Source organism: Neomonachus schauinslandi, chromosome 3, assembly GCF_002201575.2.
Source record: "Neomonachus schauinslandi chromosome 3, ASM220157v2, whole genome shotgun sequence".
Taxonomy (NCBI): domain Eukaryota; kingdom Metazoa; phylum Chordata; class Mammalia; order Carnivora; family Phocidae; genus Neomonachus; species Neomonachus schauinslandi.
Window position 1 is genome coordinate 116,681,232 of NC_058405.1, and position 19,028 is coordinate 116,700,259.

Genomic DNA, 19,028 nt, shown 5'->3' on the forward strand with positions numbered 1-19,028 from the left:
CCACATTTTTTGTGATTTCCTAGTTATATTTCTGTTATCAATTTCTAGTTTAATTCTATTGTGATTTAAGAGCAGAATTTGTATAAATTTTGTTTTTTAAAATTAATGGTGGGTGTGCTTTATGGCCCAGAATGTGATACATGCTGGTGAATGTTCCATGTGAGCTTGAGAAGAACGTGTATTGTGCTGTTGGATGAAGTAGTCTATAGATGCCCATTGTATCCAATGATTAATGATGTTATTGAATTCAAGTATGTCTTTACTGATTTTTCTGCCTGCTGGGTCTGTCCATTTCTGATAGATGGGTGTTAAAGCGTCTAACTATAATAGGATCCATCTATGTCTCCTTGCAGTTCTATCAGTTTTTGCTTCACATATTTGGATGCTCTGTTATTAGGCGCGTACAAATTAAAGATTGTTTATGTCTTCTTGGAGAAGTGATTCCTTTATTATCATGTAATAATAATAATATGTTTTCCTGATGATTTTTCTTGCTATGAAGTCAGCTCCATCTGACATTAATATAGCTACTCCTGCTTTCTTTTCTTTTTAAAAAGATTTTATTTATTTGACACAGAGAGAGAGAGTACAAGCAGGGGGAGGGGCACGCAGATGGAGAGGGAGAAGCAGGCTCCCTGCTAATCAGGCTCCCTACTCAGGAGGGAGCCCGAGGTGGGGCTCGATCCCAGGATCCTGGGATCATGACCTGAGCCAAAGGCAGATGCTTAACTGTTTGAGCCATCCAGGTGCGCCATACCCCTGCTTTCTTTTGATCAGCATTAGGATGGTGTATATTTTTCTATCCCTTTACTTTTAATCTATATGTGCCTTTATATTTAAAGTGGGTTGCTTGAGGGGGAGGAGTTAAGATGGCGGAAAGTAGGGGGATCCTGGGCCTTTCTCCTCTCCAACTCGGCTGTATTGAGGTCACATCACATGGTATACCCAGGAAATCAATCTGAGAATTGGGAAGAAGGATCTCCATGGTTGGAGGGAGACAGCGTGGCAGGTGTGAGGTGCGTGGAAGTGAATTTTTGGGAGAGAAAAGCTGCCGAGCCACGGAGGGGAGGGAACATTTTCGCAGGGAGAGGAAAAGGAGAGAGGGAGGGAGGGGTTTACAGAGTGCAGCATGGGGTTCACACAAGAAGGAAACATCTCAGACCACAGACTGGGGAGCCAGGGGAACTGAGTGGCACAGGTTATTTGCAAACAGTGAGTGAAGCTCAAGCTCCGAGGTTTGGAAGTGTGCGTGCGATGGAGCAGAGCCCTGGCGTGCACTCCCAGAGAGAAGGACAGCCCTGGCCTGAGAACGAGCACAAAGTGTAGGAATCTCCTGGGTCAGACTGGGAGAGATCGTTCCCCTTCCTGGAGTACATTTGGAAGAGGGCATATTGCCTCTCCAGGATAAAAGACCCTGCAGGCACCAGCCAACAGCCTCTCATCTGCAGGCGACAAAGGTGCATGCAGAGGGTGCATAACCTGTTTGCTGCTTGCACGGTGACACGCCATAGATTCCATGCACCGTGCAGGTGGGAGACTGTTTTTTTGGGACAAATGGCCCTAGTCAGAGTGCAGCAAGGCTCTAATCCGAAGGAGGGAGCAGACCGAGCGGTGAGGTCTCTTTTAAGATTTGGAGTTTTGAATCCCAGCCATGCACTGAAGATAAAACTGGAGGTTTGGAGTTTTGAATCCCAGCTGTGCTAAAGATAAAATGCAGGAGAGTGGGTGCCAGGTGTGCTAATGGCTCTCGATTTTCCCTGAGGGCTTCCTGAACAGCAGGGGTGTGAGAACCCCTGTCCAGGGACTAGAGAGTGGGGTGGCGCCATTTTACCCTCGCTAGCAACATGGTTGAACTTCAGAGAGCAACACAGTGACCCCCAGTGGAGGTGCGGCCCCACCCTTCTGTGCTTGGCAAGTGGTTTTTTCCCGCTGGTGCAGGACTGACTCCGAGCTAGCACAGCGGGCCTCTACCCCAGAAAAGCAACACAGGCAGCACACTGCATGCACTGTCTACTGATCATACAGTGCTTCAGAGCATTCCCCTTCAGTGGAAATAGGACCAGCCTGTATTTTTTTTCCTTCGTCGTCTTCTTTTTTTCCTCCCCCACTTTGGAATCAGGCTTACAGTTTTTTGTTTGTTTGTTTTTTCATTTCCTTTTTTTTCTCTATCTCTTTTTTGGAATCAGGCTTCTTTTTTTCTTTCTTTTTTTCCCCCCTCCTTTCTTTTTCTTTGGAACAGGCTTATAGTTTTTTTGACTGCCTGTTTGGTCTTCTTCACTCCTTTTCATTTTCTCTTTTTTTTTGGAGCAGGCTTTTTTCTCCCCTCTCTTCTTTCTTTTCTTTCCTTTTCCCCCCAAGCTTTTTTCCACAAACAAATGAAAGCACACCTAGATAAAGGTCCAAGCATTCCCCACTGCAAGCAAGGAGGAGCTCTGCAGACCAAACTGCAACAGCAGAGTGCACACAGCATATACCAGAAACACTTGAAGTGCTAGGCCCTGGACAGTGTATGACCACTTTTTAATATAACATTACTCTAAGGTGCAGGAAACATAATAAACTTTCATAACTTGCAAAAGATGGAAACAGCCAAAATGACAGGAGGGGGAATTCTTCCCAAAAGAAAGGGCAGGAAGATATTATAGCCAGAGACTTGCTGAAAACAGATATAGCAATATATCCAAACAAGTATTTAGATCAACAGTCATAAGACTATTAGCTGGACTTGAAAAAAAAAACATAGAGGACACCAGAGAAACCCTTGCTGCTGACATAAAAGACCTTAAAACTAGTCAGGCTGCAATAAAAAATGCTATAACTGAGATGCAGAACAGAGTGGATATAATCACAGTAAGGATTGAAGAAGCAGAGGAGAGAGTAGGTGATAGAGAAGATAAAATTATGGAAAATAATGAAGCTGAAAAGAAGAGGGAAGGAAAACTATTAGATCATGAAGGTAGACTTAGGAAACTCAGTGATTCCATAAAGTGAAATAATATCCATATCATAGGAGTTCCAGAAGAAGAGTGGGTGAAAAGGGACAGAAGGTTTATTTGAACAAATTATAGCTGAGAACTTCCCTAATCTGGGGAAGGAAAAGGCATTCAAGTCCAAGAGGCATAGAGAACTCCCCTCAAAATCAACAAAAACAGGTCAACACCATGACATATCATAGTGACACTTGCAAAATACAAGATAGAGAATTCTGAAAGCAGCTAGGGAAGCATTACCTGGGGACAAAGACCCCAATAAACAGGAGAATTACAGGTGAATATCCCTGATTAACATGGATGCAAAAATTCTCACCAAGATATTAGCTAATGGAATCCAACAGTACATTAAAAGGATTATTCAAAACAGCCAAGTAGGATTTACTCCTGGGCTGCAAGGGTGGTTCAACATCTGCAAATCAATCACACCACATTAATATAAGAGAGGATAAGAACCATATGATCCTCTCAATAGATGCAGAAAACATATTTGACAAAATACAGCATCCTTTCTTGATAAAAACCTTCAAGAAAGTAGGGATCTTCTAACATAACTCAACATCATAAAGTCCATATATGAAAGACCCACAGTGAATATCATACTCAATGGGGAAAATCTGAGAGCTTTTCCCCTAAGGTCAGAAACACGACAAGGATGTCTACTCTCACCACTGTTGTTCAGCATAGTACTGGAAGTCCTAGCTTCAGCAATCAGACAACAAAAAGAAATAAAAGGCATTCAAATAGGCAAGGAAGAAGTCAACTTTTCACTATTTGCAGATGATATGATAATCTATGTAGAAAACCCAAAGACTTCACCAAAAAATTGCTAGAACTGATACAGGAATTCAGCAAAGTTGCAGGATATAAAACCAATGTGCAGAAATCTGTTGCATTTCTATACACCAATAATGAAGAAGCAGAAAGAGAAATCAAGGAATCAGTCCCATTTACAATTGCACTAAAAATAAGATACCTCTCTAACCAAAGAGGTAAATGATCAGTACTCTGAAAACTGTAGAACACTTATGAAAGAAATTGAGGAAGACACAAAGAAATGGAAGAACATCCCATGCTCATGGATTGAAAGAACAAACATTGTTAAAATGTCTATACTACCCAAAGCAATCTTCACATTTAATGCAATCCCTATCAAAATACCACCAGCATTTTTCACAGAGCTGGAAAAAACAATTCTAAAATTTGTATGGAACCAGAAAAGACCCCAGATATCCAAAGTAATGTTGAAACAGAAAACCAAAGCTGGAGACATCACAATTCTGGACTTAAGCTATATTACAAAGCTGTAGTCATCAATACAGTATGGTACTGGTACAAAAACAGACACATAGATCAATGGAACAGAATAGAAAACCCAGAAATGGACCCTCAACTATATGGTCAGCTAATATGCAACAAAGCAGGTAAGAATATACAATGGAAAAAAGACAGCCTCTTCAACAAATGGTGTTGGTAAAACTGGGCAGCAAGATGCAGAAGAATGAAACTGGACCGCTTTCTTCCACCATATACAAAAATAAATTCAAAATAGATGAAAGACCTAAATATAAAACAGGAAACCATCAAAATTCTAGAGGAGAACATAGGCAACAACCTCTTTGACATTGGCTGTAGCAACTTCTTACTAGACCCATCACTGGAGGCAAGGGAAGCAAAAGCAAAATGAATTATTGGGATAATGATAAAAGCTTCTGCACAGCAAAAGAAATAATCAACAAAACTAAAAGGCAGCCTATGGAATGGAAGAAGATATTTGCAAACGACGTATCAGATAAAGGGTTAGTATCCAAAATCTATAAAGAACTTATCAAACTCAACACCCAAAAAACAAAAAATCCAGTCAAGAAATGGGCAGAGGATATGAACAGACATTTTTCCAAGGAAGGCATACAAATAGCTAACAGACACATGAAAAAATGCTCAACATCACTCATCATCAGGGAAATACAAATCAAAGCTACAGTGAGATACCACCTCACACCTGTCAGAATGGCTAAAATTAACAACTCAGGAAACAACAGATGTTTGCAAGGATGCAGAGAAAGGGGTACCCTACTGTTGGTAGGAATGCAAACTGGTGCAGCCACTCTGGGAAACAGTATGGAGGTTACTCAAAACGTTAAAGATAGAACTACCCTAAGACCCAGAAATTGCATTACTAGGTATTTATCCAAAAGTTACAAAAATAGTGATTTGAAGGGGCACATGGACCCCAATGTTTATAGCAGCAATGTCCACAATAGCCAAAATATGGAAAGAACCCAGATGTCCACTGACTGATGAATGGATAAAGAAGATGTGGTATATATATATATACACACACACACACCTATACATTCATATATATATATAATGGAATATTACTCAGCCATAAAAAGAATGAAATCTTCCCATTTGCAATAACTTAGATGGAAATAGAATGTATTATGCTAAGCAAAATAAATCAGTCGGAGAAAGACAAATACCGTATGATTTCACTCATATGTGGAATTTAAGAAACAAAACAGATGAATGCAGGGGGAGAGAAAAATAAAATTAGATAAAAACAGAGAGGGAGGCAAACCATGAGATTCTTAACTATAGGGAACAAGGTGAGGTTTGCTGGAGGGGAGTTCCGGGGAGGAATAGGCTAATTGGGTAATGGGCATTAAGGAGGGCACCTGATGTAATGAGCACTGGGTGTTATAACACACTTGCATATATGCAAGTGATGAATCACTAAATTCAACCCCTGAAACTAATAATACACTATATGTTAACTAATTTGAATTTAAATAAAATCTTAAAAAAAAATTAAGGTGGGTTTCTTGTAGATAATATACAGTTGAGTCTTGTGTTTTGATCCACTGCTAATCTCGGTCTTTCAATTGGTGTATTTAGGCCATTGATGTTTAAAATGATTGTTGATATAGTTGGATTAATATCTACCACATGTTACTGTTTTCTATATATATGTGGTCCTTGTTTGTTCCTATTTTTATCTTTTACTCTTTTTCTTCCTTTTGTGGTTTTAATCATTTAATATGATTCCACTTTCTCTTCTTCCTTAGCATATCAATTATACTTCTCTTTTTACTTTATTTTAGGTGTTGTCCTATGGTTTGCAATTTACAACTAATCCAAGTCCACTTTCAAATAACACTATACCACTTCATGGGTAGTGCCAGTACCTTACAATGACAAAATATGTCTAATTCCTCCCTCCCATCTCTTATATCATTGTTGTCATTCATTTCACTTATACATGGTCATATACATATATATATATATATATATATAACCTGATACATTTTTGCTATTATTATTTTGAACAAACTGTTGTCTGTTAGATCATTTAAGAATAAGACAAATATAAGTTTTATTTTACTTCTGCTTATTCATTCTCTCATGGTTTTCCTTTTTTTATGGAGTTCCAAATTTCTGACATCATTTTCCTTCTCTCTGAAAAACTTCTCTTAACATTTCTTGCCAGGCAGGCCCACTGGCAACAAATTTTTTCAATTTTTGTTTGTCTCCAAAAGTCTTCATTTTTTTCATTTTTGAAGGCTAATTTCCTGGGGTATAGAATTCTAGGTTGAAGGTTTTGTTCTCTCAACATGCTAAATATTTCACTCTACCTTCTTCTTGCTTGCTTTATTTCTGAAGGAAAGTTACATGTAATTTTTATCTTGCTCCTCTTTGGTAAGATATTTTTCTTTTTGTTTCCTTTGATATTTTTTATTTATCTTTGATTTTCAGAAGTTTGAATATGATATGCCTCAGCGTAATTTTTGGAGGATTTATTCAACTTGATGTGTTCTGAGATACCTGGATATGTGTTTTGGTGTCTGATATTAATTTAGGGAAATTCTCAGTCTTTATTGCTTTAAATATTGCTTCTCTTTCTCTGTTTCTTCTCTTTCTGGTGTGTCCATTATGTGTGTGTTACACTTTTTGTAGTTATCACACAGTTTTTGGATGTTCTGTTCCTTGCTTTTTAAGTCCCTTTCTCTTTGCTTTTCAGTTTGGGAAGTTTCTGTTGTCATATTCTCAAGCCCAGAGAATCTTTCTCAGCATATTTCATCTACTATTGAGCTCATCAAAGGCATTCTTCATTTCTGTCACAGTGTATTTGATATTTAGCATTTATTTTTATTTGTTCTTAGGATTTTTATCTTTCTATTTACATTATGCATCTGTTCTTTGGGTTATCCACTTTTCCACTAAAGTCATTAGCATATTAATCATAGTTTTAAAAAAATTACTAGTCTGATAATTCCAACATTCCTGCTATATCTGATTCTAATTCTGGTGCTTGTTCAGTCTCATCAAATGGTGTTTTGCCTTTTGGTATGCTTTGTATTTTTTTTCTTGAAAGGTGGACGTGTACTGGGTAAAAGGAACCATGTTCCATAAGTCTTTACTAATGTAGAGGTGAAGTGTGGGGGAGGGAAGTGTTCTGTAGTCCTATGATTAGATTTCAGTCTTTTGGTGAGCCTTTGCCTGTGGACTGTGAACTTCACCTGTGCTTTTCAGTCCCTCCCCAACCCCCTAGTTGGGACAGGATAGTTAGAAGGGGCTGGAATTGGGTATCCTCCTTCCCTCAGGAGGCTAGAGCCTACTGGAGTTGGATATTTCTCTACTCTGGTAGGTTAGGCTCTGATAAATCCCCAGCAGGTTAAAATTATAAAATGTTCTTCAATTTTTCTGGTAAAATTGTTTTTCCTGAGAGCAGCCCTTGTTAAGAAAAACAGAATATTTTGTGTTTTTCAAAATGGTTCCTGTTCCCCTCAACTTGCTGGAAGCACAGGGAATTTTTCTCTGGTATTTGCTGTGAGGCCCTGGTAGAGCTCCTGGAGGTAAAACTCACAAAAGTGTGGGAACCCCGTTGCTGACCTCTCGACCCCCCCCCCCCCCCCGTGGTTTTAAACTCTGACTGGTCCACACTGAGCCTCCAGCAATCTGTGAATTACAGTTCAGGTTTTTGTACCCTGGCACTGACCCCCATGGTGGTTTCTGTTCATGGATTTCTGTAGGTTGTGATTCTCCATTAGTCTCTCCAGTTTTCAGGGCAGTGGTTTGCCTTGTGAATCACATCTCTGATGGATCTACAAAGAGTTTTGATTTTTCAGTGTATTGAGCTTTTTACTTGTTAGGATAAAGTGGCAATTTCTAAGTTCCTTCTATGCCTAATTGGAGCTGTTCTTTTTTCTTATTGTTCATTTCTTAAGGCCTGTGTAATCCCTGGTTTCAACTCCTCTTAAGTTCTCATTGCTGCCATAGAATAATTGTTGAGGAGTTGTGAATGAACGTATACATATGTCTTCAGTTTTTCCTGAAGTTTATTTCTCTCTTTTTCACAATGTTAAGCCTAACCAATAAAACTTGAGATGACTTGGGCTTCCTTTAGAATAGATATTATCTGTCTGTGATGGAGAGGAAAGTAGAGGGCTGATAAAACTTAAATCTGAACTTTTAAAGCCAAATTCAGAAAATGAACTGATCAGAATGTTTGCCGCGGCTACTTGTGTTTCCAAGTCTGAAATTCACATTTCTTCCCAATGTTTTTGCTTTTCAGAAACTCAGGAAATCACATTTTCCTCCAACTTTGAAAAATAGTTGGACTCCCCCTAATAAATACTTGAAAAAGCATATTAATTTCCTCCTTAAAACAAGGTAATCTTTTAAAGAAAGGAGAGTGTAAGATATAGAGGTGATCAAGTTTTTGTGAGCACCTCTGGTTCCTGTCTTAGGTTGGACTAGAAAGCTGACCACGGAATTATGGACAAGAATTCTCCTCTTAATCTTTAGGAAAAAGGCTCTGCAAAATCACTTAGTAGCCATACCCTCATGGAAAACTTAGACGTTTCCACTTTCCTGGGCTCTAAGATTATGTGTTGAAACTTTCTAGAACAGTTCTGTTCTTGTTTAATTTTGTCCTTTCTTAATAAATGGGTTGCATTAAGTGTTAAGAAAAATGACCTAAAATTTATCTTTACACATTTATATATAAATAAATTAAAAAATCAGGATAAAATATGTTGCTAGTCCTGTTTTTTTCATTTAGAAAGTAAAAGTGGTAATGTTTTTTACATGGAACATGAAGTATATTGAGTTTATTATTTTTCCTTCTTTCCTCCCTCCTTTTTTCCCTTTCTTTCCCTTGCTCCTTCCTTCCCTCCTTTTCTCCTTACCTTCCTCTCTCCCTCCCTTCTTCCTTTTTTTCATTTTTCCAATCAATAGCATTTATTAAATATATATGCAAGGCACCTACAAAGTGTAGGTTTTGTTCTTTTACTTTTAAGATTGTTTTTTGTTGTATAACAAAGGGAAGTTGGGGAGAATTAAGGTGCAGGGTGAATGAAGAATGAAGTAGGCAGTAAATACACTCAAGAAACCAGATGAGGAGACCATCTCTGGTTGCTTGTTTTCATGCCTTCCACAGGGAGGGGATCTGAACTCTCCATAGCTCCAACACAAATTTCTACCCTCACACAGATCTTTCTGGTGCTCTCTGGGAAGACTGAACCACAGGTCATTCTGAAGACTCAGTTAATCTTTACAGAGTTAAAAACCATGTTCTGTGATTAGCCCTATCAAACGTCTGATCTGGTTCTGATTAAAGTTCTTGTTCTTTAATTTTTCTTTTCATAGAATCTCCATTTCTAATCACAATATATATGGTATGTCTCAGCCACTAAAGATTTGCTGCATGATTTTGCTTGCCAAGACTCCCAGGTGAATTCCAACGAGGCACTGTAGCTGGGACATTAAATAAGTAACTTGATAGCATGACATTTCATTAGAATGCTGTCAAGTAGAGAATGAGAGCTCTAGGAAGCTGTTTCTAGATTACTTCAGGATATTGGCGGGAAAAGAAAGTAATTAGGTCTCTAATTTCTGCTCCTGTTTGCCATTTTCTTCAAAAGGACAATATGCCTTTTAGGTAAGAACTTCTCTAGTTTTTTTTTTTTTTTTTTTTGGTCTGTTTGTTGTTTGTTTACTTTAATATGCTCAGAGCAGAAGAGAAGTTGTGCCTCCGTGTTCTGCGTAGCGTCTGGTTGCCTGGACTATGTTGAAGTTCCTCTTACCATTGCTCTTTATTTGGTGCGGTGCTGCCAACTTTTCCGTTCATCTCATATGACGCACAGTTGAGCTACAGCCTTGTGCTGTCCTTCGTGCATTTGATCCATTCTATGCAGGTTATATAGGATGTTCTAAGATCTCCTGTCCTTTGAATCGGAACCTTAATTTTCTTTGCTCGGTGAGCTTTTGGACCAAAACATTCCAAGGCATGTGCTGATGCAACTACACTGAAGGAATTGGTGATGCCCACTTTGGTACTTTGTTCTAAGTGTAACTACTTCAAAAGTGGGGCAAGGAAAATGCCATATAGAGATAGAGAAATACAGATGATAATCTGGCCTGGGGCTTTGGACCCAGATGGAAGAAAAATGTACTGAAGATTAGAAATATGAAAAAGGAGGACAAAGCAATGATAAGAAAAAGGCCCTATTTGGGCAAAATGCCATCTGGCATTTCTGGTGGTAACTCAATGATCCCTCATACAGTTAATTGATGAGATACTTGAGAAAGCAATCAGAGCCATTAACTGTTTTATAGTGAGATTAGGGAAGAAATCTGGGGAGACCCTATGTGAAAATACAACTCCAAAATAAACCTTTCTTTTTTTTAATGTTATGTTAATCACCATACATTACATCATTAGTTTTTGATGTAGTGTTCCATGATTCATTAGAAAGACATGTATCAAAATAAACCTTTCTTACATAGCTGGGGAGACAGTTTGATATTTGTCAGTGCCTATCGGAGATCCCGGTTTGGGCTTAAGTCGGTATTCAGTACTGTCTAGGAAAAATCTATTCACCTGGTAAGAGAATGCAAAGTGGATCTGTTTGAATAAACTTGCTGCAAGGACTTTGCTTGATGAGGGAAGGAGAAATTTTTCCTGAAGGGCTTGGCAAGGATGGTGGAGGCCCTTGCTTCAGCTTTGGTCCTTCCTGCTAGCTTTAAGGATTTGAATTTGAACCCTGTGGAGAGAGAGGCTATAGGTGGAGGCTGGAGGGCTGTGTTATAGAAGAAACTGAGGCACTCCCATCACTGCTTTTCTGGGGAGAGGAGTGTGCACTGAAGCTCCAGGGACATCCTGGGTCTTTGCTCAGATTTGGGAAATCCAAAAGACAGCTTCCTTGTCCCTGATGAGTTGGAGTGTCACAGCCAGTACCCATGGGCCAATGAAATCTGCCTTAAACTGTTTGCCCTTGTTGCTGCAAAGAAAGACATGAGGGGCAGAAGTAAAGGTGTGACAAGGATTGTACAGAATGCAAAATGAAGCACAGGCCAACTAGTGACTTCACCTTGAGGACACAAACACCCCAGGAATTGACGGTAATCCTAGGGCAGGTATGGGGCTTCTTACAATTTTAGGCATAGCACTTAGAAGTCCATTTTTTTTAAGCTTTGAGTCTTGTTTGGTGTCTCCCTCCCTCTCTTCCTCCATCCTTTCTTCCCTCCCTCTATCCCTTTTTTTCTTCCATGCTGTTCAAAATAAAGCAGATGACTGTTATTTTCCCCTTACTACATCTTGAGTTTATTTTTTGCTGCATTTTTGTGTTACTGAATGGGCCTGAGGGACTGCCTGGACATTGTGTGAGAACTCTTAGTTTCAGCTGCATCCTTAAATCATCCATCCTGGTACTCGGCATATATTGATTTTTTTTTTGCTTGTGTATCCATTCCCTGATTGTTTTTTGTACACCTACCCTTCACCACGCACAGCCCAAGTGGTGTGGGCAAGGTTGACCATGACCCTGGCTCCTTATATGACTCAGGATTTGGTCACGAAAGACACATTGCCCCAACTTTTGTTGGAGCTCTTGGGAAGGAAGCCAGGACACCTAACCTGGCAGAGTGGAGCTGGAAGTGCTGGTGGCCACCTTTGCCACCATAACTGGAAGAGCCCGCCTGAGAATGAAGCTGAGGAGAGCAGATCCAAGGGAAGCAAAGCCAGATTCCTGACTACATTGTGGATTGAATCTTTGGACCCAGTCATGCCAGACTGGTTTGAGTCAAAATGGACTTTTTCTGCCTAAGCAGTTTGAACTGGGTTTGTGCCATCTGAAGTTTCCAAGAAGAGTCCGGCCAAACATTGCCCCTAAGCCACACCTGCCAGTGCTGTGTTAGGAAGATGATTAGTTGGAAAGAGATGAAGCCATGGACTAATGCCTCTAAAATAGGCATCCTGAAAGGACCCTGAGGACTGAAGTGATCTGGCTTATTAGGGACAAGGTTGGGGGATGCCAGGAAGTATTAGGGTCCTTCTGGTCATTAGAACCCCTCCCCTCTTGCATAAATTCCCCTCTAGTCAAGTTTCTGTGTATGCTCAGGATAGGACTTAGGGGTTTAACACTGTGAGCTTGGGAGAGGGCCACTTTAAGGTTTTTCAGCACAGCCTGGCTGGCTGGCTGCTTATTAGCAGGGCCTTGTGCTAACAACCACACTTGCCTGAGCTGTAGCGTGGCTCGTCTGGATTGTCTTGTTGTCTGTATTCTGGCTAAAAAATAGAAGGGGGTGGGACAGTAGCTCCCCTGGTTGCAAAATGAAAGATCTTCCACATTTTTCTGCCTCTGCTGAGAAACTTATTTTTAGAAGTGTGAAATTGGCAGGTATGTGCTACCTTCCTTTCTGTGTACCTGACTGCCTCAAGGATACAGGCTAAACCAGAGTGTTTAGAGAGGAAAAATGCAAATCTGCTCCTCAAAGAATTAGTCACACAGAGGAGAGATTTGGAGATTCACACGTGTGGCTCTTGACTCATTAAAGATAAAGGTGAAACATGATTACTGGCTATAACCAGGTAGAAAAGAGTGGCTTCTCAAAGGTTCAAGAAGCAACTCATGGCCACAGTTGGGAGGAATGAGGTAAGAGTATTGCGTGAAGGCTGGCTCATTCTCCACCCAGTCACCCCTATCAAGCATTGGACATCGGCACTTAGAATGAAACCAATTTGAATTGTTGGCCTAATTCAGCCCTGTTTATTGCAGTCCTGTCAAGGGGACCAACATATTTCATGTCAGGAAGATCCTTCTTGCCTTGTTACATTGTTTTCTTTACATCTGATAAAAGTGTCCTTAAAATTTTCAACATGTCCTCTCTTTAGTACTTCAGTCTAAGGGACAAAATTTTAAAGGTAATGTTGCAGATACGCAATCTAAGTCATTAAACTATCTCGGAGACTACCTCTCACTGTGGCTCCAATGGAATACTTATTGTAACAAGACAAGGTTTTGATTTCAAGTCGGTGTGTATTTATAAAGTGCACGCCCGTGCGTGCATGTGTCCGTGTGCCTGCGTGTGTGTGTGTGTGTGTGTGTTCAGGTGCCTGGAATTGGATTAATGGTAATTCTTGGTTTATAACACATGCTCATTATTAGCCCATGAATGCACCATTTTTATTCATTTTCTTGGCCTTTTGGGCATGGACTATCCTTCCCATACTCTCTGAATTTTGGTATGGTCATGGACTTGCTTTGACCAACGAAACATGACCAGATACGGTATGAATCATTTCTGAACAGAGTATTAAAAGCAAGTGTATGATCCATACATCTTTCCCACTGCTGCGGTGACTGTAGAAACTTCCCTAAGCCCAGGGCCTTGAGTGGCTCTGATGAACAGATCCTCCCTGCTGACCTGCACTGGATATGGAGAATGGGCAGGAAATACACTTTTATTGTGTTAAAGAATTTGACTTGTCAGGACAGTGTAACCTAGCCTTACCTGTCCATGACAGTTAGTAAGCTATTGTTTATCAGTGCCAAACACACCATTCTCTACCATGTTTCTGGGGCTAGGATTTTGCCAATCATATTCCTCCTTGACCAGCTGGCTTCCTGTTATGCTCCACCAGAGACCTGCAGAGAGAGACTGGAGAGCAGGAGGATGGTGAAGGCCTTCTCTTTCCTGTTTTGCTTGTTGTTCCTATAGGTATTGTTTCAACAACGGCTTCTTACCCTGACAAAGTCAGTTGATTCCAGTTTCCAGCTTCTTCTAGCGTTTTCAAGACTAACTTTATTGTGCCTCTTTGGAGGGGCTAACCCAAGTCCGGTAGGACCCCCTTCTCAGACTCCACATGGCCCCTCTTATGAGCCTCTAGATTCTTAGAATCCTGATCTTTTCCTTTTTTCTTCTATCCCTAAGGCTGTTAGCTGATTCCTGTGTTACTAATGCTATGCCAGTTTCATGTTCTCTTTGACTTTTTAATTCCTCAAATACTTATTTAACCACTTCGTGATGTTAAATTCTGTTAAAATAATTGATGTGGTTTCTGTTTTCCTGAATGGATCCTGGCTGATACACAGACTGATATAGCTACTTTTAAATAATGTAATAAGCACCCATGAATTTGATATCCAAAGCCAAAGCTAGGTCCTTGATAATAACCTTTATCTAATGGTGCAAAATCCAATCTCACCGTGTCTCTCCTTCTATCCCATCCTCCAGCCTCTTCCCACAAATGGCAGTCCATGGCTTTGAGCCATTGTTCATCACTGCCTTTCTGTCCTTTTTATGTAGTTTTATGTCTATATGTTTGCCTAACCCTAAAAATTGTAAATTGTAATTATAGTTGTTTTAGCTTTATGAAAATGGGAAATATGTGGTATGTAATTTTTTGGGATTTACTGTTTAACTTATGGTTAGGATCTACCCATATTGCTTTTTATTTCTTTGTTTATGTGGTTTTTATTGCTATATAATGTGCTATAAGGTGAATAGCCTGAAATATATAATTTCAAGTAAATGAGGAAAAGCAAAGTCTAGGTTTTGTGTAATTTGGAAAGATTTGATATTGAAGAATGGTTCTACTGGTTTCTCTGACATAGTTTCTGGGCACGCACTCTGGGCTCACTGATCAGGTAGCGGGTAAAGAAGGTATACATCTCACTAACCATTTATATTTGCTAAACATGCAGAGTTCAGTCTCAGGAATCTTTAGGTGAAATGTGGAATGGGATTTTTGTCTTTATACAATTTAACTTTTAAAAAATTTAATTAACAACTAATCCAGGGTGAAAAGAGAGTCAAAATAGAAACAAGATTGCATGGATCAAACAGTCAGATGCCTTACTTTTTAAAGTTGTCTCTCTGAGTCAATGTCTTCTTGAAAGAAAAGCCACTGTAGTATGATGGGAAGCATTTCCTATGGGCCATAAATGGGTGGAGATACAAGGAGCTAATAAACTGTGAAGCTCTGTAAGATACTGTTGATTGCAATTAACATCATTTACAAAAACATTTACAAGAATTGAACGGTGGTCATTCTCAGAACAATTCTAAAGGCTTCCCAGTTTGTCTGAAGGCATTTCTGTGATAGAGCTTCCTTGCCTTGAGCCAGCCAGTAAATTCCAGTGTTCTGAGAGAAAACTAACCAAGAGATACTTAGCAAATGCTGGATAATGAAAATAATAGAAGCTCATATATATTGAACACAGGGGAACTTGGGCTTGCTAAATGATTTACATGCATCATTTCATTTCATCCACTCAAGAGGGTGGTACTACCATTGTCTTTGTTTTTTACAGATGAGGAAATCCAGATCTAGGGAGAATAAACCACTTGTTCAAAGTCACACGGCTGTTAAATGGTAAGGCTGGAATTTAAACCCAGGTGTGTCTCTGTAACCTGAGTTCCTAATCTCACGGATCTTTATAACTTCTGCCAAACACAGTCTGTGTATTTGTGTTGTGTTTGATCTTTCTTTTTGTGGTCAAGTCAACTTCAGATTGTCTCTCTTAATGACACGCAGTAAGACAGGGAGTAGTAGAATGGTTTTTGACTTTCAAGCACACGTTAAGTGAGAGTTTTACTTCTCTCTTCTGACACAATCCTTGTACTTGGTGATTTGGCAGTTGCTTCCTTTTGGATTCTTGGAGTTACTAGTTCGAAATGATGTCTTTTATTGGCTTGGAGATATTACACATCCATTCCTGAAAGCTTTTATTCTTTCTCCTGATCCAAGGCTAACAGCTTTTCATTTTAGCCTCTGTTCACAGATAGGAATAACCTTGCCCCCACACATACTTTCAACATTGAGCCTGAATATGTGCTCTGACATGCATGGGGAGCTTTTGCCCTGTTTTCCTGCAGCAGTTGACCTCTCAGAGACCAACACTTGCTTTTGGTCCTGGAGTATCGCATGCTTAGACCTGTAAACCACTTTCATCTGTTTTTTAAGATGTAGAGATAAGATCATTTTAATGGAAAAAAATGTATATGTTTTGTGCATATATTTGTTCTCTAACCAGTTTCCTAAAAATTTGGTTGATGACCACAGTCTTGGTAAGAAGGATCATTTTGAGCAGTGGTGACAAAGAAATCTTGTTCTTATTTAAAACTTTTTTGTTTTCTCTCTTCTCCAACAGGGGCTATTTGGGGGAAATTGAGGCAACACAACAGTGATGACAATATTGCTGATTTAGTTGTTGGGGGGCAAGGTAGGATGGGAGAGAAAGCAGAGGAAAGAGGAGGAATGATCATGGTTATAAAACCATGTTTTTCTTAGCTCTAGTGAATTTATTTCTTGCTTTGGAATAATTTTCTTTCAATAGAAAAATGACTTTGATGCTTTTATTTTCGATATCCAAAACTTATTTCCTCTGAACTAGAAAAATTTTTTTCTCTGCACTCCATTTTGAGGTATTATGATATCCTAATCTAAATGCAATCTTCTGGCATACTTCCATTAATCTTTAGAGAGTGTTCTAGTCCCCTTGACTGTAGCAGAATGCCTTTTTCTGTGCCTGAAATTGCAGTTTTCTGTGAATGCTCAATTACATTGTAGGCCTATTCTTAATGTCCATTGCTAATAGGAGTCAATGTTCCTTCAGTGTCCAACTTCATGTAGTCACACTAATTTTTTTTTTAAACTGTTTATTGAAGTATAACATACATATGAAAAAATGCATAAAGCCAAAGCTTGATAGCCTTTGATGAGGCGAATATACTTCTTTACTGCTATCCAGATAAAAAATAGACAATTAGAGGGTACCTGCGTGGCTCATTTGGTTGAGCAGTTGACTCTTGTCTTTGGATCCTGGGATTGAGCCCTGTGTGGGGCTCCAGGCTCAGTGGGAGTCTGCTTGAGGATTCTCTCTCCCTCCCCCTCTGCCCCTCCTCCTGTTCACATGTTTATGCATACGCACTCTCTCTCTCTAAAATATATAAAAAATCTTAAAAAAAAATAGACAATTAGCAGCACTTCAGACCTGTCTTCGTAAATTACCCAGTCATTATCTCTCTTTCCCAAAGGTAAGTAATGTCTTGATGTCTATCATCATCTATAAGGGCTGTCAGTTTTAAACTTTATATGAAAGAAATCACACAATATGTACTCTCTTGTTTGGCTTCTTTCACTCAACATTATGTTTGTAAAACTCTTCCATGTTGTAGTTGTGGCAGTAATTTATTCATTTTCATTGCTGTTTAATATTCCATTGTATGAATATAACACAGTTAGTTTTAATTATTTATTATGAACATTTTGGTTGTTTCCAATTTTTGGCTATATAACAAATAGTGCTGCTATTCACATCGATTCATATAAGGTATCTTGTCTGTCTTTTGTTGAGTACATATATATAAACACATATATATATCTAGAGGTAGAATTGCTAAGTCATAGGAAATGCTTATGTTCAATTGTATCTACCACTGAATGGTTTTCCAAAATGGTCGTACATTTTTTTCCATCACCATTAGTGTATGAGAGTTCCAACTGCTTTCATCCTGATCAACACTTGGTATTATTAGTCATTTAATGTTAGCCATTATGGTGATGTACAGTGAAATCTCATTGAGGTTTTAATTTACATTTTCCTGAAGACTAATGAAATCAAACAACTTTTCAAATGTTCATTGGCCATTTGCAGAATCTCTTCTGTGTAGTGTCAACTATCCTAGTAGGTCATTTTTCTAATTGATTTGGAAGAGTTCTTTTTAAATTCTGAATATGAATAGTTTGATAGATATGTAATTGCAAATTTCTGCTCCCACTTTGTTGCATAATTTTCTATTACGACAGTATCTTTGGATGCACAGAACTTCACTATTTTAATGTAGTCTAATTTATTATTCTTTTATTTAATGTTTAGTGACTTTACTGTCCTATTTAAGAAATCTTTGCTTACCACAAGGTCATAAGGATATTTTTTTTATTCATCTTCTAGGAGGTTTATTGCCTGATGTTACACATTTAGATCTACAGTCTATTTAGAATTGATATTTGTGTCAATGAATGTATTTAATTTTTATGTAGGTATCTAATTAACAGAGCACTATTTACTGAAAAAAACCTTTTTTTTTTTTTAAGATTTTATTTATTTATTTGACAGAGAGAGAGAGACAGTGAGAGAGGGAACACAAGCAGGGGGAGTGGGAGAGGGAGAAGCAGGCTTCCCGCCAAGCAGGGAGCCCAATGTGGGGCTCGATCCCAGGACCCTGGGATCATGACCTGAGCCGAAGGCAGACACTTAACGACTGAGCCACCCAGGCACCCCTGAAAAAACCTTTCTTTTTTCTACACCACAGTGTCTCCTTCATCACAAGGAGTCAATCTCTTTCTGGACTTTCTTCTGTTCTATCAGTCTATGTTCCAAGTAAAGTATCGTAATTACTGGAGCTTGGTATCTTCAGTCCTGATAACAGTGGAGTAAGTTATCCAGCTCTGTTTTTCTTCTATATTTGGTCCCTTGAATTAACTTGGTCCTTTGAATTTCCATACCAATTTTTAGAACCAACCTGTTCCTACCTCCTCCTTAAAACCTTCTGGGATTTTGACTGAGGTTGCATTTCACATAGGTATCAATATTGGGAAAACTGACATTTTAACAATATTGAGTCTTCAAATGTGAGAACATGGTATTTCTCTTATATAGAGCTTTTAAAATATCTGTTCATGTTTCTGTGCTTAAGTCCTGACTATCTATTATTAAATTTATACCTAGGTATTAGATGGGTTAG